This window comes from Macrobrachium nipponense, chromosome 1 (assembly GCF_015104395.2).
Source record: "Macrobrachium nipponense isolate FS-2020 chromosome 1, ASM1510439v2, whole genome shotgun sequence".
In the NCBI taxonomy this organism is placed as follows: Eukaryota; Metazoa; Arthropoda; class Malacostraca; order Decapoda; family Palaemonidae; genus Macrobrachium; species Macrobrachium nipponense.
This window is the reverse complement of record NC_087200.1, coordinates 207,573,344-207,596,537: the sequence shown is the minus strand read 5'-3', so window position 1 is coordinate 207,596,537 and position 23,194 is coordinate 207,573,344. Positions and strand designations below refer to the sequence as shown.

At 37.3% G+C, this 23,194-nt stretch overlaps 1 non-coding gene across 1 annotated transcript; it reads left to right on the top strand.

The window, feature by feature from the left end:
* The first annotated feature begins 8,263 nt into the window (after positions 1-8,263).
* Positions 8,264-8,345, top strand: Trnas-gcu (transfer RNA serine (anticodon GCU)). The gene has a single exon. It is a non-coding gene; the product is annotated as a tRNA-Ser (tRNA).
* Positions 8,346-23,194: the final 14,849 nt, after the last annotated feature.

Genomic DNA, 23,194 nt, shown 5'->3' with positions numbered 1-23,194 from the left:
AAGAAAAACACTTCCACGGTTAATCCAGATGAACGGAAATGAAGAAGGATTTTGTTCTTGACCCTCAAGCAACGGAAATAAAATAAAAAGGAGAAGATTAACAACTTTATCCATCGTGAATATAACTGGTTTGTGTTCGCTTACTTTTCCTTCGAACTCTGATGTTTAAATGTGCCGTCTTTTGTTCTTGTTTAAGTGAGACAGATTTGAAATATTTTTTCATTGTATCTCTAATTTGTAGCCTATATATTCATCTGCATTCCATTATTAAAGTACTCTTTCCTACATAACTAACAGACTCAAGTGCACACTTACAGTACATACATACATACATACATACATACATACATACATACATACATACATATACATAAATACATACTTACATACATGCATATGTATATATATATTTTAAAAATTCCTGTAATTAAACAGCATCTACATAGCTCATTACTAATGCGAATTATTTCTAAATAATGTAGCTACTGCCATTTACAGACCCGCAAATCAATGTTAAACCTTAAAGCATTCTGTACACTCTTTTTCAGCATCAAGGTTCAATCCTAATGCAAAATATTTTATACTGAAACATTTAGTAGACTCCATTCTCTGATGAACTTCACAAGTCGAATTTATGTCCCTGGCAATTCTTGCTTTATGTGGAGGCCGTTCTTTATCTTCTCTGCTGAGGATTTAAAACATCCTATGCTCTCATAAAGAATGAGTCTACCTGTGTCTTTTACTCGTAAGTCGAAATATCGAGAGATTTAGTTAGAAAACTGAAAGCGTTTCTGATATTCATAGACTGATTTTTGCATCACAGTTGAATGGTTTTATAGTTACTTCATATGGCTTGCTTTGATTTGCCATTAAATTTTAACGATATTAATTTTTTACATCTATTAAAAAGCTTGAGTTCTTATTGTTTTTTGTTACCAAACGTCATTCTGAAGACTGCTTGTAACTAACTTTATGTAATGTAAGGTTTGTTTGCTTCATTCTCATACTATTTTCCTGATAGTCGAGAATGAATTAGATAGAAGGTATATTCAACATTATAAGAACTGGGCACGGTAATCCAATATGCAAAATGTGGTGTAAACGACAAGACTTTCGTATTGTTGTAATTCCATTATAAAATAAAAATTGTAATCATGCTTCTCACAATCACAAATACCTCCTGTTAAGAGAACGTGGGGAAATACAAATAACACAGCCAAGATCTTGAGACTTGTCGGAGGGTATGCCGGTGAATCACAGAGAGAGAGAGAGAGAGAGAGAGAGAGAGAGAGAGAGAGAGAGAGAGAGAGAGAGTGAGAGAGAGGTTATTAGATGAAACAGATAATGAAATTCAACATTATTGTTATATACAATGCAGTTACGTTAGGATCTCTAACTGGATTACTCATTATTTATAGGCATTTATACTCTCTCTCTCTCTCTCTCTCTCTCTCTCTCTCTCTCTCTCAATTACGTAAAGTGTAGAGACACCTTTAAAATGAATATAAGTCACCACAGAATACAGACCACCATTGTCCTCTCTCTCTCTCTCTCTCTCTCTCTCTCTCTCTCTCTCTCTCTCTTAACATGACCAGCAAATCCGGCCGGTAAACGTAACAGTAGTCCTCAGGGTTCGGTCCTTTGCCAACTGTTGTTTTTATATATATATGAATGACATTGATGTAGACTTAACTAGTAGGATTGTCAAATTTGAAGATGACACCAAACTAGGTATAAATGCGGCAGACCCAGAGCCAGTAGAAAGTGAGGAAGTCTAAAAGAAAGCAAGACAAAATCATTAGGGCACAGTGAATGAATAGTAAAATCTGCTCCAAGAGATAAGAGAGCACATGGTGTATTCTCTGATGAACTCACAAGTCTTTGAGACATACTAATCCTTGTAACTCTCTCTCTCTCTCTCTAGTATGACGAGAAAATAAAGTTAATAAACTAAACAAAATACCTTTCTCTGCTCTCTGTCCACACTCCCCCTAACCCCGCCCCCCTTCCCCCCTTCAAACCCACCCCCTCCTCTCTCTCTCTCTCTCTCTATCTCTCTCTCTCTCTCTCTCTCTCTGTATCTAGAGTAAACTTCCAGACTTTCACATACGCTCAATCTCACCCAGGGTCTGGTTACCTTGGGTACGTGTTCCAAACTTGGCACATTCAGGTCCTGACAATGGAATGTCTCGTCAGTATAAGCCATAAGAAAAATGAATTATGATTAATAATAAAAAAGATAAGCGAGGGAGACGCACTCCATTGATGATAAAACTTTTATTTATTTGTAAAATGTTTCGATGCTGCACATATGCTTTATTATTTGTAGAGGAATACACATTTAGGGAAATGTATTCATGGTACTCAAGTCGAGGCTTCAAAGTATACGATTAATATTTATTACCTATCCATTTGAATTTAGATATGATTATCAAATTATAATGTATCATTTATACTGTACTTTTATGTTCTGTGTTATCAAACAAAATGTTGATAACCGACAATTCCGATAAAAAAATGAAAAATAAATAAATAAATAAATAAAAGCACGCAATCTAATAATAATCTGAGGCTTCAGAAAGCATGAAAATTAATGATAATTGTTTTCGTCTTTTAAAAACATAGTGTATTATGATAACATATATATGGTTCACGTATTGCTTACTTATTTAATAGCCAGTCTTTAAAGAGTTTATTTTGTTATACGCAAAAACAGGCTATAAATGTAAAATCAGTTATAGTAGCTAAAATAATACTACATACAAAATTGGATAAAACAATGAGAGATGTAGTAATTTTGTCGTCTGGAGAGAGAGAGAGAGAGAGAGAGAGAGAGAGAGACCTTACCTTACCTTACAGACCTTACATCTTGTTCTGGTTGCCCTAGGTCTCTCAGTGTGAGGTACCTCTAAAGTCTACCTGAGAGTTGCTAGCACATCTTCCGGTATATTTTGCATCTTCCAATCTTGGATGGTCTGGGATGCAGCTTAGATATTTGTCGAGCTTATTCTTAAATACATCTACGCTCACTCCTGATATATTCCTCAGATGAGCTGGCAACGCATTGAATAGACGCTGCATTATCAATGCTGGTGCGTAGTGGATTAATGTCCTGTGTGCTTTCCTTATTTTTCCTGGTATAGTTTTGGGCACTATTAATCTACCCCTGCTTGCTCTTTCTCATATTTTTAGCTCCATGATGTTTTCGGCTATTCCTTCTATCTGTGTCCATGCCTGAATCATCATGTAGCGTTCTCTTCTCCTTTCTAGACTATATAAGTTTAAGGATTGTAGTCTTTCCCAGTAGTCAACTTTTTTCTATTCTAGCTGTAAAGGACCTTTGTGTACACTCTCTATTTGTGCAATATCCTTTTGATAGTGTGGGTACCATATCATATTGCAATATTCAAGTGGACTACGAACATACGTTTTATAAAGCATAATCACGTGTTCAGCTTTTCTTGTTTTGAAGTGCCGTAACAACATTTCCATTTTTGCTTTACACTTTGCCAATAGAATTGCTATTTGATCATTGCATAACATGTTCCTATTCATCATATACCAACGTCTTTAACTGCTTCCTTATTTGTGATTGTCTCATTATTAGTTAAATACCATCCTATTTACCTTTGCCCAATCATATACTTTGTTAAGGTCTCTTTGTAGCGCGTTCCTATCTTCATCACAAGTAATTTCTCTACTTATTCTTGTGTCATAGGCGAAACTACTCACTACCGAGTCCTTAACATTACTGTCTATGTCTGCAATCATAATAACAAACAGTATTGCAGCTAACACCGTACCTTGTGGCACACCGGATATTAGCTTAGCTCCATCCGATTTCTCATAATTTGCAATAACTATCTGTTTTCTGTTGTGTAAAAATTCTTTTAACCATCTTCCTACTTTATCCACGATATGTTTTCTAATTTTCTTCGCTAATATATCATGATCTACTTTGTCAAAAGCTTTTGCAAATTCTAGATAAACCACATCTGTTTCATTTCTGCTTTTCATATTTTTGTATATGTTCTCACGGTGGACTAGCAGTTGGGTTTGTGTACTTTTTCCAGGTACGAAACCATGTTGTCCTATATTAAAAAAAAATTTTTTTATTAAATGTTTCATAATATTTTTCTTCATTACCTTTTCATACACTTTCATAATATGTGATTTTAGACTCACAGGCCTATAATTACTTGCCTCTAGTCTTGATCCACTTTTGAATGTAGGGGTAATATATGCTAATTTGTGTTCATCATAAATCTTGCATGTATCTACACTTTGTCTTAATAATATTGCAAGTGGCTTTGCGATAGAATGAACTACTTTCTTTAACAAAATAGCAGGGACACCATCAGAGAAAGAGAGAGGAGAGGAGAGAGAGAGAGAGAGGAGAGAGAGAGAGAGAGAGGATTAATCAGTTATAGTTGAAGAAGATGCATGAGGTAAATTACTCATAAATTCCTAGAGTGAGTTACCTCTTATCATAATCAAAATAAGGTGCATTTAGCGTCAGTCAATATTTGAGGAATCGTTTGGGGAGACTAATTAAGGTGGATGGCCCATTATTCATTCGTTTTTGTGTACGTAACCCACTCCTTAATCTAGACTGGTTATTAATTTGTGGAGGAGGAGAGTCTATTCATCTCGTGAGTGATTTACTAATTAGGACGAGTTAAGTTCAGAGTGAAAATTTCCACTTGTCATCATAAAGGAAAAGAGGACTATGGAAAGTTTTTAAAATATATTTTAAAATATATTGTAAAGCTGTTATTTCATTTTCTCTTCTTCAATACTTAACGTAAAGGAAGGCTTGAATAAAAGTGAATGAATTATAAATTAGGGACATTAAATCTGTATATACTGATACGAAGACAAATGCAATCCATTAACAGTAAATGATTTTGGATGCACATAAATATATAATAAAAAAATTGAAAAAACTTCGATACGTTCTTCAAGCTCGATTTCGAAAGTAATATATAGTCTAAGTCAAAAGGATAGACTTCTCTATTCATTATTTTCTAAACTGTTGGTATCTCTTCTAAAAACGATTCATATCAGGAGAGGCAAGAATAAATCTTTATACATTTTATCTTAGAGAGCCAAGTCGTTAATACACAAAAAGAGACACAAGTCCGGAAAGGCAGACAGACACGCACACACATCGCCAAAGATTTCCATCATACATTAGATAAAATGACAAGAAAATAGTTTACTTGGGATATGGACGGAAGAACTGTGCATATGGGAAGGGGCTAAAGGCCAATTACTTTATTCATAAGGTAATTTTTCCTTCGAAGTTTTATTTACGCAAATTGTCATTTCCTACAATCACTGCACAATTATGGGTAATGAACTTTCTCTCTCCCCTCGTTAGAATGCTTAGGAACTCTCTCTCTCTCTCTTCTCTCTCTCTCTCTCTCTCTCTCTCTCTCTCCTCTCCATATGTAAAATTTTCCTGCTTTAAGGATTTATCTCGTGGAAATAGCCATAAGATATTCAAGATACCTTAGGGTTTACAGAAAGAGATTAAGAAAATTCTGGTAGCTTTGGGGTTTGAGAAGAAATTCCAATTCTAAAAACTCTTTATACTATTATTTTAGTCTAACTCTCTTTTTCTTATCGTAGGATTTTACCTTTTCTGAATTCGTAGGAAGAGCGGGACCTGTTGATTTTGCTGAAGTCTTTAGAATATTCTCCTTCTTCTTAGATAAAACAGTTTTCTAATGCATGTTTGCAGAGTTTCATGATATAAAGTAAAATAAACGAGACTAAACACCACTCCCACGTCCTATCTTCTAACCGAATATTTCACCTTGCCAAATCTTCATATAGAGTGCCATTACTAAAGATGTTTAGTGCACAGTTGTCATGACCTTTGGAAAAAAAGAATAGCGTGATCATTATCAAGAATTCCTGCGTCGTCGAGTTGAAATGTCATTCTAAATGAAGAATTACCATCCTGAAATGTAAAATGTCACCTGATTCAAAGGCAAACCGATTGGCTTTCAAATCTAAGCTAATATTCTCTCTTGTTCTGAATGAAGATATTTATTCTTTCTTTTTCAAAGGTTGTTAACTTTCCTTTAAGATCTTTCCGAAGATGCATTGCATTACTACCATAAAGCAATTCTCCTTGTATTTTAATCATATGTTTATTGTTTTGCCCATTTATGTATTAACTTATTAATTTATTTTTCCTCATCTAATAAGTAACCCCTTCTTTCTATATTTCCTGTGGCCTTCTGTTCCTGCTCTCAAATGAACACTATATTCTTTGGAAGCTTGACTTTCTAAGTCAATGACCTCATTGGGCTTCTATACGTCTCCTCTGTCGATTATAGTCCATTTTTCCTATTGATTAAATGTCGTTATACAAAAATAGTATTATTTGTCTAAGAATTTTACCTTAACAAGTAGTCATACAGTCCTAAAACTAATTATGTTTAAGTTACAATATTATACTGTATAAAACTAAATATACTCACTCAAACATTCTAATCCTTTAGTAAACTAAAAAAAATAAATAAATAAATAAAGTCCTTTTAACAAAGACCCCGTCTCTAAAACAAGAGGAAGTAAGAGAAAAATCTCAGGTCCAATATTCCGGTCTGAAATTAGCTTGGAAGCGAAAAAGACCTGGAATGTAATAACATAAGAACCAATGCTTTTATTGGTTTTCTTTTGTTTGGACCTCCTTCTCTCTCCTCTCTCCTCTCTCCCTCTCCAGTCTCACCTCCTTCTCTCTCTCTCTCTCTCTCTCTCTTTTCTCACGTATCGAAAACCTTCGAACGCTTTTAGCTCTAGAGAAGCCTTGAGAGAGAGAGAGAGAGAGAGAGAGAATGGGGGGGGGGGGGTGGGGGGAGGGGTGCGGGTGTGGCAACAATAGTCAAATATATATTCTTAAATACAATCACGGAAAAAATATTAAAATTTTAACATTCGTTGAGAGAGAGAGAGAGAGAGAGAGAGAGAGAGAGAGAGAGAGAGAGAGAGAGAGAGAGAGAGATGGAAAACAGGGTGCAGGAATAGAGGAATACAGAATCTTGAAAGAGTCCTTAGGTATAGAAAAAAAAAAAAAGTTGTACTTCTAACATTTATTAATTTACACTGTATGGTAATCAATTTCTTACTATTTTATATTTCCATTTTATATTTATTTTCTCTCAGGCGTCGAAAATATTAATATATATTTCTTTTATGAATCTTATGAATATTTCTAACATATCCACCGGCTATTCGCATGGGAGAAAGTTCTGTTACGCAAGCAAACAAACAAACATACATTCGTAAAGGGAGCAGAAACCCAAATGCACTGGAATTTGCATCTGTAAAGGCATAATACCGCCCCAGAGTTTGCATATCAAACGAATATTCGCCCAGAGTTGTACTTTCAATATTTTGGGAGATGTTTATATATTTCAAAACGAGATAATTGTGAGTTGTAACTGCAGAATAGTTTTGGTTCTGCAATGGATGAGGTTGGTAAGAGTTAAAACGAAGAGTATTAGTGAATGCACAGCTGTAAGGTGAAATATTATGACGAAATGATCTTCAAAATAATATATATATATGTATATATATATATATATATATATATATATATATATATATTATCTATTATATATGAATAAGTTACTTAAGCAGTCCATACATTCGTGAACAAGTAGCAAATCTACCCGACGTACAGAACTCTAAAAGGGGAAAATATAGAATAAGTGTCTCTTAAATTCGACCTTTTACATAACCTAGAACGGAATAAAGATTATTCTTTCGAAATCATTGGAAGGAAAGAGCGTCAAGTAAAGAATTCCTATTTCTATTGGCCTTCCTACTTGAATTTCTAGCATAAGGTATGAACCATTTTTGGCCGTTTTGCTACAGGGACCAGCCCCCTTTGCTATACAAATCATTTGTCTGAAATGGAGCGCTTTTGGTGATCGATGTTGCATTCAAAATGAATGGTTCCTGGTTTGTTACCTAACGACATCTGTTATAAAATAAGAAGGCCCTCAATTAATATTTCCATTGTTCGAAGTTTTTTACATCTATGAATGTCAAAGGCTGTAAATTTTCTCTGAATACTTTTTGTGTTGATAAACTTTGACTGATTTCTGAACGATTTTTGAAAATTTGTTAGTTTACACATAAATTTACTGATCACTCACAGGGGAGTTCAAAATATTTCTTGAACATTACCAATCTCCTTATCTTATCTTTTATATCTCTCAATATCTCTCATTTTTTTCTTCTCTAAGACGAGGTGGCCGAGTGGTTAAGGCGTCGGACTGCTAATCCAATGGGGTCTCCCTGCGTGGGTTCGAATCCCATCCTCGTCGAAAGATTCCTTTTCTGAATAAGTATCGTTCGATCCCCGAATCATTGCTTGGATAAAACGATGTTGTTGGGTTCCACAGATAAACCTGCAAGTTTCTGTTGATTTGTTAAGTGAATTAAGAAGTAATCAATTCATTTGTTTCTCCAAATGCTCCGATGTTGTAAGTTTCTTCAATTGAATCTATTCATTAGAGGCTCTTTCTTTCTCTCTCTCTCCCCAAAATAACTGGGCAACTATCTTACCTAATCGTGAATAAAGAAAATACATTAGAGTAATATTATGCAGCTTCCAGGATGTAGTAAAAAATTCTATAAATGTGAAATAAGCTGGAGTTTTCCAGCCTCGAGGAAGAATCCAGTTTGCAACAGCCATAAACAGGCTGGAAGGAGCTGCCCACCCTTCACCTGGAATTTCATATTCTAGAATATGGTAATTTATAGTAGGGCTAGTGGATAGAAAAGGAATTATTTTGTACATGATACTACATCTACCTGCTATAGGGGAAGTTTCAGTTAAGAGAAGTAAAATCTATATCACAAGTTAAATATATAATATTTAATCAAATGTTCAGGACTGTTGAATTGAAAGTGATGATTAAATTCTCACAATATTTTGTATTTATGAAATTAATTCAAATCTTGTTTGGTAAAAATTTACGTCCACTGAAGATGTGTTAACTGAATTGGAAGAGAGAGAGAGAGAGAGAGAGAGAGAGAGAGAGAGAGAGAGAGAAGAGAGAGAATTTTTTGCAGTGTTAGGTAGCTTTACATCGACGAACAATGAACAATAGTAACATTATTTTAGAATCGGCAATTCAGTAAAATGTACATATAATATGGAAGTAGAAAGGGCAGTTATGGACAGCAATAGTTACCCATTTTTCATTTAAAACCTAACCACTAGGGAAACAGACCACAAAATAACAGAACACAGAGCCTTCCAAATGATTCCATTGTTTAAAAAATATTCATGCTAATACTAAGTGGTAAGAGACTTTTAAAATTTATCAATTATAAACAGATCAAACTTTATTGTTAAAGTAATATATGAATTTAATCAGAATACCAGTTGGTGTAAACATATCATGGAGAAGTATATTAACATAATTTAGAGAAAATTTAAATGGGAAGTAGCAAAAAGACTGTACAATAAATGCATTTTTCTGCTTTAAAATCTCAAATGAATTATTATGGTTTTATCAAGCTGTATTATCTTTATTCTCCTCTTCCAAATCGTTACTCTGAGACACAAATAACCAAATAAGCAGTACACAAGCAGTGAAAGGGGTTTCTCCCATGCAAGAAAGTGGCTTCAAACGTTCTACCCCTTTGATTAAGATGTGCAAATGCAGACGATCCTTTAAGAGCGAGCAAAAACAAGCACACAGAGAATTCTTTAGGAGCGAGCAGGACTGCACAGGCCATTAGACATTATTATCCATTTCATCAGCGTATCCTTTGAGTTACAAAAGATATCCCCACCAGCTCTTACGACCTACAAAGATACATTTAGAATTCTATTTTTCTAACCACAGGAAGAACCGAGACCAAAAGGAGTGGAAATACGAGAATTTCTCTCTCTCTCTCTCTCTCTCTCTCTCTCTCTCTCTCTCTCTCTCTCTCTCTCTCTCTCTGGATCTCGTAGCTTAATCTTAGCACCTAACTGGGCGATATGTGTTCGAGTCTTAAGCAGGAACTACAGCTGAAATATGCATCTAGTTGTTAGTCGACTGTTATGGGACACAACTTGGCTGGAGAGAGAGAGAGAGAGAGAGAGAGAGAGAGAGAGAGAGAGAGAGAGAGAGAGAGAGGACGCCCTCCCAATTATACCGAACCCTGTGATAGCCAAAGTTCCAGCCTCACATCAAAGGCTTCCGGGTAGAAATCGGTGGAGGAGAAGGACATCTGTGTCCTGGGAATGGAATTCCATAGAATGGTGCCATGAGTGAACTGGAAACCTTAGGTATGGAAATGGTTTTGGTTTTCTTTACGACGAAAAAGACATGTTCACCTTCCGTCTTATATTTTTGTTATTAATTATGCGTAATCTTCAGACAAATATCACTAATAATTTTAATGAATGAAAAAATATTGAAATGCATATATAAAGAAAAAATCAGACTCAGATAAATAAAAAAGCATATTTATATTTGCTACTTGCAACTACGTGAATAATATCCATTAATAGCTTGATATAATATCAATTACCCAGCCACCACGCCCCACAACCATCTCTCGCTCTCTCTCTCTCTCTGTACTTCTAAACTACAAAGCCATTCATTCCCGCGCCTTTACGGAAAGGCATTTACAATTATATAATGAATGACACATGAATAAAATGACCGAACCCACGACAACGGAAGCTGCAGAGATCATAAATTACAGTAATAAATTTCGGTCATAAATTCCCAGAGTTTTTAATTTATTTTTATAACATTCAAGGGACGCCTAGCAATCGCTCAGCAGGTTCCCCGAAAACACTCATGAATTCTAGAAATGCTGGACATTCTAGATATGGTGTCAATTCTGGGTTTATAGTTGGCTGTCCGAAAAATTCTGGGAATATACGAATGTCACTGGAAATTGAGTAGATGAGCTTCATAATCATTGTGTACATTCCGTAATAAATAATAATAATAATAATAATAATATGTATTTTGGTAGAAGACCCTCTTTTAGGCAAATGCTGTTAAAAAGGACGGCAGAATTAAGCGAGTTGATTTTATATATTGTTTTTCCTATTTTCCTTACAATTCGCTTCTCAGGCTCAGCGATGTTTTCTGAGTAACTGGCCAATATTCATATTGGAATTTTCAAAATTATAAATGCTGAAGGAATCTTTTTTATTAGAACAAGATATCAGGTCCAGGTCAAGCAGGGGTCGTCGTCAGTGCTGGTATTATTCCGTAGGAGTAGTTCAGTTCGGGCCGGGGTCGTCTTAGGTTTAAGGGCTGGTATTGGTGCTGGTATAGCTGGTATCACGTGACGTTTCGACCTTCTCGTAGGTCATCTTCTGACGAGTCGGTTGAAGTGACTGTAGCAAGAAAGTTTGCGGAACGGTATTTATAGCGGCACGGACCTAGAGTTGCATTCTCATGGTCGGGCCGGTCTTGGGCGAAGCCGTGGATCTCGCCTCGAAGGTCTCGGGGATTCTCTCGTGCGAGCGCCACAGTGGCGTGCCTGGGGATGAACGTCAGGAATTCCGTCTGTAGCAGGAATCGTATCATCCTGTGGGGGTTCCTGGTTATGTGGCTTCGTCGGGGGGTCGCTCGCTGCTCTCCGGGCGGCGGTGGGAAGGAGAAACGTTTCTTGAGTGATATTTAAGTTTGGTTTCTCCTTGCCTATATGGAGGGCTTCTAGGAGGCGCAGACGTCGGGGATCCGTTGTTTGATCTATTATGGAGATATTAGGGATAATATCATTTCTTCTTATCCGTTTTTTATGAGCAGTCCTGGCGTGTTTGAATATGGCTCCTTCTTGGGCGTGGCGGAGATTCGCTTGGAGAAACGCATGGAGGTCATACCGACGTATTTGCCGAGGCATCCTCGACGGGGCATGTGTAACGGTAGACCACACTCGTCTTCTTCAAGGGATCCTGCAGGGGCGCCGAAGGATTGTTTCTCATCACAGGCTGCTCGTCTTCTTCGTTTTATAATATATAATCATCTTAATATTTCTGTCTGGGTCGGCGGGGCTGACGTTTTCCTCGATGATCTTTTTGAGGGCTTGTTCATCCTCCTTGTACCTTATATATTATAAAACGAAGAAGACGAGCAGCCTGGTGATGAGAAACAATCCTTCGGCGCCCCTGCAGGATCCCTTGAAGAAGACGAGTGTGGTCTACCGTTACACATGCCCCGTCCGAGGATGCCTTGGCAAATATGTCGGTATGACCTCCATGCGTTTCTCCAAGCGAATCTCCTGCCACGCCCAAGAAGGAGCCATATTCAACCAAGCCAGGACTGCTCATAAAAAACGGATAAGAAGAATGATATTATCCCTAATATCACCATAATAGATCAAACAACGGATCCCCAACGTCTGCGCCTCCTAGAAGCCCTCCATATAGGCAAGTAGAAACCAAACTTAAATATCACTCAAGAAACGTTTCTCCTTCCCACCGCCGCCCGGAGAGCAGCGAGCGACCCCCGACGATGCCACATAACCAGGAACCCCCACAGGATGATACGATCCTGCTACAGACGGAATTCCTGACGTTCATCCCCAGGCACGCCACTGTTGCGCTCGCACGAGAGAATCCCCGAGACCTTCGAGGCGAGATCCACGGCTTCGCCCAAGAATGCAACTCTAGGTCCGTGCCGCTATAAATACCGTTCCGCAAACTTTCTTGCTACAGTCACTTCAACCGACTCGTCAGAAGATGACCTACGAGAAGGTCGAAACGTCACGTGATACCAGCTATACCAGCACCAATACCAGCCCTTAAACCTAAGACGACCCCGGCCCGAACTGAACTACTCCTACGGAATAATACCAGCACTGACCTACGACCCCTGTTGACCTGGACCTGATATCTTGTTCTAATAAAAGATTCCTTCAGCATTTATAATTTTTGAAAATTCCCAATATTATGAACATAATTGGCCAGTTACTCAGAAACATCGCCTGAGCCTGAGAAGCGAATTGTAAGGAAAATAGAAAGACAATATATAAAATCAACTCGTTTAATTCTGCCATCCTTTTTAACAGAATAATAATAATAATAATAATAATAATAATAATAATAATAATAATAATAATAATAATAATAATAATAATAATAATAATAATAATAATCTCTCATTATGAAATAATTTTCCGCAAACCAAAATATAAAGTTAGGAAATCCCTCGTTATTAAGTAAGCAAATTCCGTAACAACTGTAACAAGCAGTTTGTCTCATTAACTTCGCCCTTGTCAGTGAAATGAATTGTTGTCTTGAAGCCAACTGAGTTATACAAATTATAGTTTTTTATATTTACTCTAATTTTACTCTGTCGGTAATGATTTTAAGAATATAATCGTTATAACTGTTATTGTTTTGGTTAATTCTGCATGAGGATAACTCTCAAGTTTCTATTTTGTTGTATTTTAAGTCGTTTATTTGCAGGCAGTTATACATTTAGTAGGATAATATTTAGCAGAGAGCGATTAAACGGATCAGGAGAGATTAGTGCAGGAAAAATAAAGATTCCAGATACACCAGAGAAACGTGAGAATTTCCAGTCTCTAGAAATAATTGGTTAGTTTAAAGCATAGATGGGCATTAAAATATCTTCACTGAGCTGGAAAATGAACCTCCAAATGAATCCCGGTTACTTACCCAGGAACCTGGCTGCGGCTAATTATCAAACCTTGAAGAAAATAACAGAGATTAATCGACCTCCTCTGTTTCTTGGAAAAATCCTTAATAGAGGTGAAAGGAGGAACAGATATGAACTTCTCTCCTGTTCTTTACGCTGGAAATGGGTCACAAAGTTTAAGAACTTTTCAGCCGCGATTTTTCCTATTAAATCTGTCCCGCCATTTAAGGTACGGCACTGAGTAAAGAATAATTCAGTATTCCATTTGATTGTAAAATTAGGGGTTATACAACGTGATCTTCGTATCTGTTCTTTGAATGTTGACAGGGAGAGAGAGAGAGAGAGAGAGAGAGAGAGAGAGAAGAAATATTAATTAAGCCTATCATTTCTATTTCTAAATTAACGTTCTGATGTGACCATTTCATTCTAGTCCAAATATTAGTTTAATTATTTTAGTGAAAAAAAAATAGATCACTAATTACTACATCAAGCAGTTTGCTCCACCTCATTTCTGACGATTACAGAACCTTCAACTTAATATTTTGTGACCTAGGAAAACAAACCTGTTTTATTTAAGGAAAACTGGACATCAAACAGATTGAACTAATCTCCTGTTGCCCAATCAGAAAATCCAAGTACCTTTGCATTAATCACTACTGGAATATTCAAATCATTAGTATACTACATAGCAAAGCTACATAATTACGGAATTTCGCTGGAGTTATCATCTCTCTCTCTCTCTCTCTCTCTCTCTCTCTCTCTCTCTCTCTCTCTCTCTCTCTCTCTCTCTCTCTGACGAGCGTGGAACCTCCTCTATACACATTCCAAGAAAGGTTTGTCGTCATCCAATTAATAACAGCTGATTGATTGACCGATTCATTGAATGGACAATATCTTAAACTATTTGTTGATGAATTTTACCGATTAACTTCTTTTATAGAGTTAAGGAAAACGTTTTTAGGTTGTCATAATTAAGACTCTGGAACCGTATTTTGCTCCAGAATGTTGTGTTAATTTCTTGGAATACTCACTGAGTGGCAGAGACCAGGGATTGGTGGATCTGATTCAGAGATGAATGGAAATCTGGAAATGCACATCAGATATTTATTTTCTTTTTTAATTATCTTGAGAGTGATATCAATATGTTCTTTGAAAGACCTGGAGAGAGAAGGAGTTTATCACAAGGTGGGTGTAGGGCCGTTTAAGGATTCTGAGGTGAATTAATCGAGTATACACTAATTTTGAATTAAATTTGGACAATAGGTAAAGCAAAAAAAAATAAATAAATAAATTCAAATCACAGAGTTGCTGCTTATATCTTGAGGCATACCAAGATTCTCAGATAATAAACGAAGAAAACAAGCCAGAATTTTAATTCATCTGTTTTTATTTTGATAATTTCACCCGCCTTCATTATGTCTGTGTTTAGAGATAATGCCATTCTTTAAAAATGAAATTTGTCTCTATTTGTAATAAAATTAGCTGTTTCCTAGCATTAACTCTATGAAAGTACTGGTATCATCAATTAAAAATCTGTTAACTCAGTGATGTTTCGTCAGATAAAGAAAAAATATTTTAATATATTACTTAAAAAGTAGTATGCCCTTGCAGTGCAATCAAACAGGCGATAGGGAGTACCATTGTAACGAGTTACGTAAAAAAAAGTATATCTGAAATTCCTAACCAATCAATCATATATGAAACATTTTGACTTTCAAATATGTTAAGAGTCCAACGATAACGTTACATTTCCGTTTTATACAGTGGGGATATTTCATTTTTATGAACTAGTTCATATTTTTTCATGTGCTAGTTCATCAAACTCCCACCAATTTAGAGCAGTTCCAGCTCCCCTTTTCAGAGACATCATTCACCAAAAAAAACAAAAAAAACTGCACTCAATAACTCTAAAGTATTTGTTGACTTTTTGTCCAACAAACTTTTTTCTTTTTTATCGATCTTTCTTAAATCGTTTCCCCACAAACAAAGCACCGTTCCAGCTATTTATGTCAGAAGGTACTTTGTTTCCTAAAAGAAACAAACATATGAAGGAATTTTATAAACATGTGTTCCATCAATATTTATTAAACAAATTTTTTTTTTATAAAAAAACACCTGTAAATCCTGCTGTGCAAACACACATAAAAACACACACACATATATACACATATATAACGTATCAACGAATTCCACAGACAAATGAGAGGCAAAAGGTCATATATATATATATATATATATATATATATATATATATATATATATATATATATATATATATATATATATATATATATATATATATTATATATATGGTATTCGCTTGTATATTTGAAGTCACGTGCATCTACTGTAATTTATTAAGCACACCACACACACATATATATATATATATATATATATATATATATATATATATATATATATATATATATATATATATATATGTACATATGTTCCAACCTCCAGGTTGCAGTACAGGTTCTTTTAAGGTCTTTATATTTTCAAGGATTGCAGTCAGTATATGTACCTCCGTGACAAGGAAGGACGGAAACAGAAACTCAAGAAAACTTAACAATATTTATTACAAACTAGAAAGTCACTTAAATCAACCTTGCGAGATTAAATACACTTAATTATATAGATATATCAACAAGAGAACAAATACCTGGTTCTCTGGATCTCACAAAATAACCTAAAGCTACTACACTAAACCCTAACAAGAGAAAATTTCAAGAGAGAAAACATACTTAATATATAACAAGTTGGATCCAAAATAAGGCTAGCCAAAATAATCAATAACCTAATAATAATAATAAGGTAGAAGGAAGTAAGAGATGATAACAAGGAAAACCTTAATATTCCTACCTACAACACAAAGCTAAACAATCTGGAACTCGGTCCACTAAATACTGACACACAAACAAATATGACAACATATACATGTAAACTTATACATATATATATTTATAAATAATAAAAATTGGCAAAAATAAACAATTTCACCTCAAGTGAAATTCCAGAAGAGGAGTTGAATCCTGGGCCGTGACCAATCCACCCAACTGCTATCAAAAGGGCTAATACTGTACGCCAGGTACTGAAGGGCAACACATTGTCCCGAGAGAAGAGGAACGATTTATAACGTCTTACCTGGCGACAGACTCCCTACTAGCCACCTCACGAGTCAAGTAGCTCTCACTCCCGTATAACAGCTGGACGAGGATGACACTGCAGGTAAATCCCGAATCCAGTGCCGGGATACAACTACGACACAGGTCCCGTAAAAATCCTCCGACGGGAACAAGGGGTCAAGAAACGGCGGTCGCAGATGACTGAGCGTCTGCTAAACCCTCAACAGCAGTGTGAAGGTCGCAGGTGACAACAACACCTGCGCGAGAAATAGCCGTGATTCAGGGACACACACACAACAGACGTATATATGCGTCTTCCAAAATCCGTGAGCGAAATATCCAAGTGCGTGGTCCAAAAGGCAAGTATCCAAAGTCGTCCTCCAAATCAAAATACGTATATGCTGCGACAGGAAACAGTACTGGTGAGAGCTTGTCAAGACCCGAACTCCCGTTGACCGGTCGACCATGTCCACTCATCACCTTCCCAGTGTTTATAAACACTCAAAGCAAAAGAATAATCAACGTTAAAACGATAGTTCACTAATACACAAAAAAGGAGGAGGAGGCGCAAAAACACTGAAACAATCGTAAAGCCACTTAACTTACGGAAACACAAGAGTAAACATACTCAGCAAAAATTTAACTTAAAAGTAAACAAAAAAGTAAACAAGGCTGATTTAAATCAACAAAAGAAATAATAATAGTTTTACGTTAACCTAATACCTTCCTCCCCCAAAACAAAATTTATTTTTCACATAGAATACATTTTTTTATCAAATACTGTAAGAATGCTGAAATGGAAAGGAATTAACATAATATTCTAGAGATACAAAACCAGATGAAGATAAATATTTAAACACCCTGAAAAATAAAGGTTATAAATATTATTACAGTACACATGGCAAAAGAAGCATAGCTTCACGAAGAAAACTTACCAAACCAGCCAATAGGGCACCTTAAAGAAGGATAAACCAAGACTCGAACGAGTACCAAAACAAAAAAAACTGATAGACCTTACCGAGGTTGAACATACAAAAACAATGCACTTGACCAAACCTACATCTAAACTAAACCCTAAGATAAAGACTCACTCATACTCACACACATGCTTGCCATCATATTTTACTATGCAATAATAGTTTTAATACAAACCCAATGAAGACACGAGAAGGGCGAGGGAGGGACAAAAGCCAAGATTACATACGAGAAAGGGCATCAGGAATACGGTTCTCAGATCCCTTAATATGTTTGATAACCAGAGAGAATTCCTGCAACTGCAGAGCCACCTTAAAATCCTCTGGTTGGATCCTTTCATCCGTTCGATGAACACTAGAGGATTGTGGTCAGTCCAAATCTCTATAGGGAAAGAGAAATTAGTCACATAGGGTTTAAAATGTAGCAGAGTACGAACCAAGGCCAAAGCCTCCTTCTCAATAGTGGAGTACCTTTTCTCCGCTGCCAATAACTTACGGCTGAAGTAAGACACAGGACGAACCTCTCCAGCCTCATTCCTCTGAAAGAGGACACCCCCAATGCCTACATCACTGGCATCCACCGCAATAATGAAAGGTTTCTGAAAATCAGGGGACATTAATATTGGGTTTGACACCAACACCAGTTTAAGTTTAATAAAGACTCTTCACATTGAGGAGACCACACAAATTTCTCTGTCCTTTTTCTAACAGCTTAGTAAGCGGCTGAGCAATGTCCGAGAAGTTTCGCACAAACCGCCTATAATAGCCCGTCATACCGAGAACTCTCCGAACTTCTCTGACATTGCACGGCCTCTTCAAATTTATAATGGCCTCGAGATTGGCTTGTTTAGGGGCTACCTGTCCCAAACCAACCTCATGACCCAAATAACATACTTTGGCCTTGCCAAATTCACACTTACCTAAGTTCACAACAAGACCGGCGGCCCTCAAAGCTTCAAACACTTTTCTCAACCTTACCATATGAGTTCGCCAATCATTGCTGTGAACAACTAAATCATCAATATAAATTTCAGTGCCTTCCAACCACCAATGACTCTGTTCATAAGCCGCTGAAAGGTACATGCAGCATTCTTCATCCCAAAAGGCATTACTTTACATTCGTAAAGCCCAAAGGGAGTTACAAAAGCAGAAATTTCCCTGGCTCGATCAGACAGGGGCACTTGCCAATATCCTTTCAACAGATCCAACTTAGTAATAAATTTTGCAGACCCTATCTGATCGAGACAGTCATCAATGCGGGGCAAAGGAAAGGAGTCATTTTTAGTACTGGCATTAACCTTACGGTAATCCACACACATACGGTACTTCCCATCAGACTTCTTTACCAGAACAATCGGAGAGCTCCAAGGACTTATCGAAGGTTGGATGAGGTCATGCTCCAGCATATACTTTATTTCCTCCTCGACTATGTCCCTCTTCACTGGATTTAGTCGATAAGGACTCTTCTTTACGGGGGAAGCACTGCCCACATCCACATCATGCTGAAGCAACCTCGTCCTACCTGGCGAACTCTGAAATACTTCTGGAAAAGAACAGATTAAATTAATAATGTCCCTTTTCTGGGTAACTTCCAGATGGTCAAGCCCTCCTTTCAAAACCTCTAGATTTTGAATATTATTAAAGAGAGCATCAGAAGACACCTGACCAACTAAGTCCTCAAAGTTATCCTCTGGAGGCTCTACAACCATAGACACAGGCTCATATACAATAGCTAAAGGATCCTCTACCACATGAAAGATATAAGATTTTAATCTATTAATATGAAAGACCCGGCACTTTCGTTTGGTCCCGGGGGCTTCAATTTCATAAAAATTCCCCCACCTCAGACAATTTTCTCAAAACCTTCCAGGGCCCTTTATACCTTGGTTCGAGGAAATTGTCCGAGTCTGTACTCCACACCAATACCAATTCCCCAGGCTCAAACGACCGCACCTTGGTTTTCTTATCAAATTTTTTGATTTCATGACTGCTTGGGAGGAAGCCAAATTTTCTCTTGCAAAATTTCCATGCAATGGCTAATTTCTTCCGTAAATTCTCTACAAATTCCACCACATTAATTTCTCCCTTCTGACCAGATGCAAGCAATTCGTGGAAAATTTCCAACGGACTACGTACCCTGTGTACAAACACCAAGCTCGAAGGGAGCTACACCTGTAGATGAATTTGGCTGTGTTCCTTATAGCAAAGAGAGCAAAAGGGGAAGCCCTTTTTCCCAATCCTCTCCTTGTTCATAGCAGTATTTTCTTTAATACTGATTTAAGTGTCTGGTGGAATCTTTCCACCACACCCTGACTCTCTGGATGATAAGGTACGCTGTAGTGTGCTGAATGCCAGTTCAGCACACTTACCCCTAAATACCTTACTCGTAAAATTCGTCCCACAGTCGGTCTGAATTTACGAGGGAGTCCATATCTGGAGAAAAATTCAATAAGCTTTTCAAATACTGCTCTGGAGGTAATCTTTTTCATTGGGAATGCCTCAGGAAATCTGGAAGCCCATGTCCATAATCGTCAGGAGATGAGTAAACCCAGTCTTTGTTCTGGGCAAAGGCCCTACCACATCTATTACCAATTCTACAAAAGGTTCCCCAATTGCAGGAATTGGATTTAAAGGTGCTTTAGGGATTACTTGATTGGGTTTTCCCATCACCTGACAAACCTCACAGTTACTAACAAAGGTTGTTTCACAGACAATTTTAATCCTGGCCACCAAAAACATTTTGCCAACCTCTTGAAAGTCTTAAATACTCCAAAGTGACCAGAAAAAGAATCATCATGTGACAACCTCAAAACAGACTCCCTAATTGTGAGGGAACCACAATTTGTTCCACTCGAGAAGTCTCATTCAGATCATGTGTAGATGGGCGACTAACTCTGTATAACAAACCTTTTATTACACAAAACCTTGGTTTAGTTAAATCGGCTGTGTCACCCAACTCAAAATCAAACTCTTGTTTCTGAGCCTCAATAAACGTGAAACGGTCCCAATCAGGTTGCAAGATATTACTAATACTACTAGGACTATCTACTGGCCCGGGCCTTTCTAACTCTACTTCTAAACTACTTAAATCTAAAAGTCATCATCATTTATCAAATTAGCTTGCCTTAGCAGATGCCCGGGTCGTCACAGCCACTGGACAAGCATCCATAGTCAAAATGGGGAATAATTCCAGACCCTTATGGTCTAACATGTCGTTTCCCAAAATACCATCAATACCTGGAATGGGGAGACTCTCCACAACAGCCAACTCAGTTACTTTATTATACCCAGGGAAGGATAACTCAACTTCTACCAAGGGAGCTGAACCACTGTGTCGGGAACCCTCCCAGAACCACATAATTCCCTGAATATTTAACTAGACTATTTAATGATTCTTTCAATACTAATGACCGAGCAGACCCTGTGTCTCGCAAAAATTTCACCTTAAGGACTCCTGAATCAAGTACCATTCTACCAGGCCAGATATATTTATCATAGAGTCATGCCTGACTACTCCCAGATGGATTCACATTACCGCCATCACCACTAATCATATTACCACTATCAATCACTGATGGATTATCAACCTTGGGATTAGTAGGAGTAGCCTTGTTTGTAATTAAAGATATAGGGTGGTCAACATTGTTACCATTTCTCTGGAGATACCTCCTTCTGGCATTACACTGAGACTGATAATGCCCGGGCTTATTGCACCAAAAGCAGGTCCCATTACCTCTGCTAGCATTACCAGACATTAACCTGTTTTTGGAAAAGACTCTAGTGTCCCACCACTTGAGACTTTTCCTTGACTATTCTCATTCCTAGAATAGGTTTGGAACACCTGAATGTTTTACCCTATTATCTACCTATTACCAGATTTTATTTATTAAAGTTATTTGGCCTAGCAAGAACTGGAAATTTATAACCTGGGACCCAAAATTACCAGACCCCGCTCGATGGGTCAAAACAAACTCATCGGCAATCTGAGCCGCCTTACTTAGACTGACCGCTTTTACTTCTTCCAAGTATATCCTCAGTTCCTTACTACAATATTTCTTAAATTCTTCTACCAGCATTAATTCCCTCAAGGAGGAGAAAGAGGCTACCTGTCGACTCTTTAGCCAATCATCAAATTGCTCTTCCTTGAGCCTAGCAAAAATCCACGAATGAAAGGGAAACATGCTTAGAAAAGTTTCTAAATTTTAGGCGATAGGCCTCAGGGACAAGGTCATAAGCCTTGAGGACCAAAGCCTTCACTTTACTATAATCACGGGCTAGACCCTCCTCCAAAGAATTATACACCCGGATTGCCTTGCCCACCAGCCTACACTGAATTAAGACTGTCCACATCTCGGTGGGCCAAGACAACCTGGTAGCTACCCGTTCAAAAGCCTTAAAAAATTCAGGCACATTTCTTTCATCAAATACAGGGACCAACTTCAGAGCTGCCCCTATATTAAATTTATCAGCAGATGGTCCACAGGGAGTACTTAATCTATTAGGAGAACCTTGTAACCTAGCCAACTCCAAATTTACATTGGCCATCTCTAGCTCATGCCGCCTCACCCTCTCGTTCTCTTCAAACTCGAGCTTCATTAACTCTATTCTCTTACAAATTAAGCTATATTCACTGTCCTCCTGGGACACTAACAGGCTGTACTGGGGCCGGGTACATTCACTGGGGGACAGGTTTGTCTACCAAAAAGGGGTTAGTGGACACATTGATTTAATTTGCAAATTAGCCTGCCCTTCAAAAAATAGTTCCAGTACGAGGAGGATCTTCAAACAAAGAAAGACCTGGATTGACACTCACATCCTCAATCACACTACCCTCTCGCTCTGAGTCACTATCACCAACACTGTCAAAATCCCTAACTAAATTTTCTCCTTCAGCCATACCTTGAGCTACCTTACTTTTTACAGCTATCAGTAACTGGGCCCTAGTGTTTCGCAGCCCTAAGTGGGACATCTAACCAGCGAGCACAACTTACCAAATACTCCTTATTCAGAACAGGAAGATGCCTAAGGCAATCTGCCGATCCCAAAAACTCAGCTGGATCAAAAATAAATTCTTCCATGGTTCCAAAATTAAAGGGGGAGTAAGGCAATACACTAAACAGCAACAAATACTGGTAAATCCACCGAGCGCTGTTCGTCAACCAAAACACTGAGTACACCCGAGTTGCAATCCCTGTCCAACGGTCGCCAACTGTTACAACCTCCCAGGTTGCAGTACAGGTTCTTTTAAGGTCTTTATATTTTCAAGGATTGCAGTCAGTATATGTACCTCCGTGACAAGGAAGGACGGAAACAGAAACTCAAGAAAACTTAACATATTTATTACAAACTAGAAAGTCACTTAAATCAACCTTGCGAGATTAAATACACTTAATTATATAGATATATCAACAAGAGAACAAATACCTGGTTCTCTGGATCTCACAAA